Source organism: Seriola aureovittata, chromosome 10 (genome assembly GCF_021018895.1).
Source record: "Seriola aureovittata isolate HTS-2021-v1 ecotype China chromosome 10, ASM2101889v1, whole genome shotgun sequence".
In the NCBI taxonomy this organism is placed as follows: Eukaryota; Metazoa; Chordata; class Actinopteri; order Carangiformes; family Carangidae; genus Seriola; species Seriola aureovittata.
This window is the reverse complement of record NC_079373.1, coordinates 19210466-19217444: the sequence shown is the minus strand read 5'-3', so window position 1 is coordinate 19217444 and position 6979 is coordinate 19210466. Positions and strand designations below refer to the sequence as shown.

At 39.9% G+C, this 6979-nt stretch overlaps 1 protein-coding gene across 4 annotated transcripts in view; it reads left to right on the top strand.

Annotated features, from left to right (window-relative positions):
* Positions 1-407: 407 nt before the first annotated feature.
* osbpl5 (oxysterol binding protein-like 5) overlaps positions 408-6979 on the top strand; it is a 44229-nt gene continuing 37657 nt past the window's right edge. For 2 of the 4 annotated variants that reach the window (XM_056388361.1, XM_056388356.1), the window contains exon 1: positions 409-645. The gene's annotated coding sequence lies outside the window, so the exon portion shown is untranslated. Of the gene's footprint in view, positions 646-6979 lie in introns of all 4 variants that reach the window. The other 2 variants (XM_056388358.1, XM_056388359.1) reach the window with 2 other exon arrangements.

The window sequence follows — 6979 nt, the reverse complement described above, 5'->3', positions numbered from 1 at the left end:
CAATAAATATTTGTTAATGCATGAGTAATAATAATCCAATAAAATGGTATATAATAATGACAAGAGCCATTGAGCTGCCCAATGAGTACTTTTTAGTCTACTTTTTGATACTTTGTCTATTTACCATTTTGCTGATAATACCTTAATAAAAAAAATGAATAATGTATGACTTTAACTTGTAATGGAGTATTTTCACGTTGTGTAGTCCTACTTTTAAGATAATTAAGAGAAGGGCGTTTATAGTAAATGTAGCGCTGTGGCATACAATGTGAGGGTTAAAATTTTGTATGATTATCCTGACAAACACAATTTTTGCTCCTGTAGGTCATAGCTACCTGATCTCCATGGTTGGTATCTGCTGTACAGTGTTACGCCATGCAGAAGATGTTGTGCGCTGCTGCGGCCACAGGTGTCGCCAGAGCTCCCGGTGCGGCAGGCAGCAGCCCGATGAGCCCACCGCAGCAGCAGCGGGAGGATCCAGTCCGCTCCACGCTCTCCATGTTGAAACGGAGCAACTTCTACCCCAGCCGACTGCGACCATCCGCCACAACCCGCCTGCTGCTCCCCACAGCCCCCGTGCTATGACGCTGGACTGGGAAGGAAGCTCGGAAACAACTGTATGAGCACTGCCCTGGTCGACACAGAGTGAGTTTTCACTTAACTGCTGTCTTACTATACCACGCCAACACGGCGAGAAAGATAACTTGCTATTTTCAGCGAACGTTACTTGTATTTCTCCAACTAACGTATGTTTTATGTGCTAACTTACGCTAACTAGCGGTGCTCAGATAGCACTGACTGACAGAAACAGCAGGACGTAATTTTTCTTTTTTACACAGGATCCAGACGGTAGTTTTGTGTCATCTTAACGACGCAATGTTCGTAGGAATTTGGCCAGTGGAGATAGTAACGTTATCTGTGTCTGTTTGGTTTGCAGTCTGGCTGGGTAGTGGCTAACGTTACTAGCTAGCCACATAAAGTAAACCCTCATCGACACGTTAGCGGAGCACACCGTGCCCCATGCGGCTGCAGCTTGGCTGTCACTTGTTTGCATGGCAACCATGAACCTAGCCGATGTCTGGGGTGGCTGTGACAAGCAAGGACAAGGATATCTCTTTGATTCGCTCACGTTTATTTGGTTTGCCTTCCTGCTATCACCTGCTTCAAAGTGAATTGGCAAATTGGACCAATCAAAAATAGATAACGTTAATAACGTGTGGCAGAGCAGTAATCAGAGGAATAACCATTGCTATTAATGGTGCTACAAAACAACCTCCATTACTCAAAGGAATCATAATACTCAGTTCATGGTCGTTATATCATGCGGTGCACGACGTGTTACGTGCAGAATGTAACGTTAAGACACAATGCAGTGTGGAATTGTAGATGATTTAAAGGAGAGTGGTGAGGCTGGTAGACATTTAAATGTCAAATATTATGCAGTGCAGGCCAAGACATCTTCAGCATGCTTCAACTCTAGTGTTGCGGGTTTGACCTGCAAAAGCTGTAACCTTTGTCATGTGTTCACTACTAGCACTAGCATTATGACTGTCAACAGGCTTCTCTGCAGAGACCTCACTCAATTAACATTTAGGGCAGTAGGTAATGTTGAGGTTTTTGTGAGAGATTGTAAAAGAAAAATTCATAGGAATGTAAAAGTTTATTTTTCAGCTGCAAAATATCCTGATCAGCCCATACCTGAGTCACAACTTTTAACAAAGGCTTATTTAAAGGATCTTTATCAAAAATGTATGTTTATGATTTATAGATTGATTTATATTATTATCAAATTAAAAAAAACAAACTCAAATACTGATATTGGAGGTAGCCTCAAAAATCGAGTATGGGTTGGGCTAAAGTTGTGATATTTGATCTTGATGAGATAATGTCTAATGTGGAGATTTTACAGTGCCACTTCACCTCATCCATCTGTCTATTCCCAGTGCAGACAAAGATAGAAGAGCTCATCATCTTTAATCGTGTGGTATTATGTAGAGTTGAGCCTTGCTCGAGATGAGAATAACACAGAAGTGCACTTTAGTTAATAGTTAAAAGGCTTACTGGAATGTGTCGCTCAATACTGGAAAAAAATAATCTCAAGAGAGTGTAATCTAAGCACAAGAGGAAATGATTACCAGACTGCTAGAAGTGAAATGTGAGGTGATGTTTGGGAAATTGCACTTGTTCTCCCACTTTCTCTTTTTTTTGTCAAAGCTCTGCAAAGTCTTCATTTGGTCTATTGCTTCAGCCTTTCTGTAATCTGTCTGCACTTTCAGTCGACTCCATTTTTCAGATTAGGTTATACAAAATATCCTAATATCCAGTATTAGGATTTTCTGTCAGACTTGCATTGGACAAAAATTGATCTGATATTGAATGACCGCAAAATGTCAGACTGTAAGGGCTGTCAATAGTAGAGATCGTAACATATCAGCCATTTGACGGTCATTAATGTCGAGTCACTATTGGAAATAGGTCATGAGATCAATAACAACAGACACTATTCTTATTTGCTACTGGTTTTGATCCAGTTTGTGTTGTGTCAAGTATTTGGCTAATGCTCTTCATCAGAAGGGAGTCTTAATCATCTGTAACCTAACAAATTAACATCTCCAGTATTTGAGTTTTTCAAACTTACCTTTTAAAATGATGAGAGGTTTTCTTTTTTTCATCCATTTGTGCCTTTATTGTGAAAGAGACAGGAATGACATGCAGCAAAGGGCCATGGGTCAGATTCGAACCCATGGCCACTGCGGTTAGGAATGAGCCTATGTGGTACGTGCTCTACCAGGTGAGCCACTGAGGTGCCCCCCCCCCCCCCTCCCCCCTCCCCCCAATGATGAGAGGTTTTCTGTGGTGATTTACCCACATGAGTCTGGTCATGCCATGTGACAGTCCACCTTGCACTAATCAGGCGGGGATATTTAATGGTGTTGGTCCTTAAGCCTATCAACTAGAACTCTGGCTTTGCCTTGCCATGAATGACAAATGGGGAGAGAGTGGCAGTCAATGAAGAAAATAGAAAAGGGTGGTGAGAATGTGAAGAGCTGTTTGAGTCACTTTCTGTGGGTGGTTAGTGCTGTGTTTTTTTGTTTTTTTTTTTTATCACTGCTTTCTCTAGCAGGAAGACGCAGCAACAGATGTCCCAATGTCCATGCTGTGCTGTGAGGAATACTCAGAAAATTACCATGTCCAACCACATACTGTAGATGTGACTCTGCAGAAGAAGCCACCAAAGGGGGTCCTGGTGGCGTACAGTTAGGGTTGAAGATGCTGACTGTGTAGCTGAGGTCATCCCTCGTCTCCCTCCCATCATTTACAGTCAAATCTCTACTATCCACTGTAAGAATGCAGGGAAAAAACTAAACAAAAATACTTAGCTTTTATTTGAAACTATGACATTGTAGAGAGACAAGAAATGTGAATAACAGCTGTCTGTTTTTATTGTGTGTCTATGTCAGCGGCAAATTGCCCCACACCTTCAAAGTCATTCATGTAAAGTGTGCTGTATAATGCCAAAAATGCATGTGTGTGTGCTACAGATAAAAGGCATTTCTTAAAAAGCAACAAGCTAAACTGCATGGTTAGAAAACTGGAAGCTGAAATGCATTGCCTGAAGGGTACACCACACCCTGGAAGTGCCTTATGCAAAGAGTAAAATCAAGGAAGAAGATGGTGATATGCACGCTTGAGGTTCAGATGTTTTGATAGTTGGTCTGTTTTGTCCCTTGAAAAAGCACACAACTAGGGCTGGCATTCAGGGTTTGGTATTTTCACGGTATCAGTCAAACTACAATGATAACAAATACCATTACATGCTGGGTGTCAACTATGGTTGGTTGATAAAACATTCTTGATAATTAATTTTTACCAAAAAAAAACACAATAACGATGGTAAGTAATGAGTAATTTCGATAAATGTCGATAAATGTATTGATGTTCTGTGTTTGGGTCAAACTTCAGCACAATCACCCCTCTAGGCTACAGGAATTGGGTTACGTAACATATTGGAAAATGTTCAGACTTTTAAAGCTGGATAGACAGCAGAGGGATATCCATTGGAAGATATGCAGGAGACCTGTGCTGACATAGACTGGAAATGCAACAAACATTTTCTACCATTCGAAAAGGTAACATTACCATCTCACCATCCCATTATACAAAAAGCCAAAGTCTGTGCTCCTAAACTTCCAGCATAAGCACCCAAGCTCACAAACAAGCGTACTGGTTCAGTCATCATCCCATATGCTCAAAAAAAAAAAAAATGGGGACACAGTGAGTGCAATTTCATATTTTATAGCGAAGACATGATACCAGTTAGAACAAAGGGAAATCCGTCTTTCAAGAGCTAATGAAAGTGGTTGACTATGGGGTGTGAAGTCCCAGGATGGAAACATTCTTCAAAAACACTGCTGCCTCAGCTTTATGCAGAAATCAGGGGAAAAGTGGAAGGGCACCTTTACACATTGTGCCACCACTACTGATATGTAGTCTAGCCTTACATGAGCCTAATAAGTACAAATGTTACACCATGATGGTTGCAGAGAGCATCAAATTATTGATTCAAATACAAATGATTATTTCGAACCATAACAAACTATCATTTGTGTGGGATTCAGTCCTAAACTGAATACACCTCTTGAAATTCAAATAAAAAGGTTCCTTGTGGATTTTCTTGTTAACAATGTTTGTATGCAGTCTTACTCACCATAAAACATTATGTGTATCCTTGAGATCTAACAAGCATGCCTCATTAATTGTGTTAAATGTATATATTAATTTCATGTAATTGACATTGTGAGAATATTTTTGGCCATATTGTCCAGCTCTACTGTCAGCTCAAAGTGACCATCAGTGGTGGGTAACAATAGAGAGAGGCCACTACCTGAATGTTTTGTACACTGTTCTTTGCTAATGATGATTAGCACTGTAGCTTAGTTTAATCCATGCATTTGGTCAACCTGACTCTCTGAACTCTGAGTGTTTTGCACCAGTATGCCCAAGTGATGTAATGTGTTTGTTTTTTCTGACAAAAAATTGTTCACAGGATATGCTTTGAGATGTTATTGTCACGTCATCATGTAAATTCTACGCCATCACTGTTCACACACTCTGTGTGTTGCCTCAATAGTGGCAGCTACAAGAAGAGATGAAACAAGGGATAATAATTAATTTAAAATGAGTGCTAAGAGATGAGGAGGGGTATTTGGAAGAGACTAGAGAGCAAAAGGAACGGACAAGCAATGATAATTGAAGCTTTTGCCTGAAATTGCAAAATTCAAATTAGGGAGTACAAAGTGGAAAGACTGTGCTGAAGCAGTCCCAAGGAAGGCTATTATTGTCTAAAAGATAACGTCACTTCACACTATTAAAAAGCAATCTTTACCAAAACAAAAGGAAAAAAAATGGGCACACTTTACTATCAGTGTATGACGTGTGAAAATCTTTCCTAGTAGTTTTCCAAAAGATGCCTAGACCTATAATCTGTGAGTTTGAATCTGACTGCTCTTAACAATGGAAGTGTCCTACTCCAGGGTTTGATAAGTGGCTCAGTGCTGTTCCAGTTCCCCTGAGATATAAATGCTTTCCCCGACATCTAGTGGGGGAATCTAGGCTAATACTGCTCCATATTGAATCTGTCTCTCTGCCCCTAGAGAGCAGATGCACTTTTAGCAGCCTCTATTGTGCCAAGATTCCCTTCCCCTTCCTTGGTGTTGCAGAGTTTTTTTGTCCTAAGTTACTTTACAGCTGTAAGCTGGCCTTTATGTCTAAAAACAATTCCTTTCTCACAGACTGTCATGTTTCCCAGCAAAAACTCATCTGTTACTCTGAACACAGTACAACAGTGCTGGCAGTTTTATGCCGCTGTGGAGGCGACAGTCATGGGTGGATGTATTATGTTTTTGGGTCCATCCATCCGTCTGTCTGTCTCATTGTCATCAAAGAACTATCTCATTAACGCCTTGAGGGAACGTTCATCAAGGATAAACTGACTAAATTTTGAAGGTCAAAGGTCTCTGTGACCTCACAAAACACATTTTTGACAATAACTCAGTTCATACGCTAATAATGACACAATTTAAACACAAATGTCTAATAGGATAAGATAACGAATTTTATATCAAAACGGTCAAAGGTCAACTTCACTGTGACATCATCTCAGGAACATTAGGGAAGATAGTGACTTTATTTCCTACTACTTGACTGAAGGCTGGGATGAAGATATAACACTATAAAAGCTACATTACATCATTGTAAACTTTCTCCTGTTCTCATTACAACTGTGAGACAAATAAAAGCAGTTACTTTTAAGACCTCTGAAACCATATTTATGACTCACGCAACATTTTACTATACAATTGGACTACTATATAACTGGGTTTTTCTCTTATGGGAATTTTCATGCAGATTGCTCATAATGTTACTTGTGTATATTATAATAGTTGAAAACATAATCTTTGTTGTTATCCATTTTATTTACAAAAAACTGCCTCACAGTGTACTTTAAGGATGACAGTGTATCACCAGTGTTGTTCTGCTGCGAGAGCCTATCTTGAGTTGCTTCTCACCTCTGCCACTTTATTTAATGCAATATTGCAAGAAATAATCTGAACATAATTTGTCAGCTATTTGACTGCATTTGAAAATGCAGACTTTCCTCCATCTTTATGATGCTTCGCTGCTTTCCTGTCACAAGTTTTATTGCATTTGTTCTTAAAATTTAAAAAATATATACATTTGTGTACCTCACCATTCCTCATTCTTTGTCTGCCTCTTGCTTACCATATCCATCTCACACATACAAATATAGGGTTTGCGATTAACCTCCTGGTCCCTTGACGTTTGTTCCTAGCCTGCTGGGTAGCTGGTGTGTATTTATAGAGTAGGTTTAACACCATAGATCCACTGCTCTTCTTTTCACAGAAGCAGTGGCTGCCGGAGTGTTCTCACAGTAGCTAGTGCCTCTGCAATCGATATC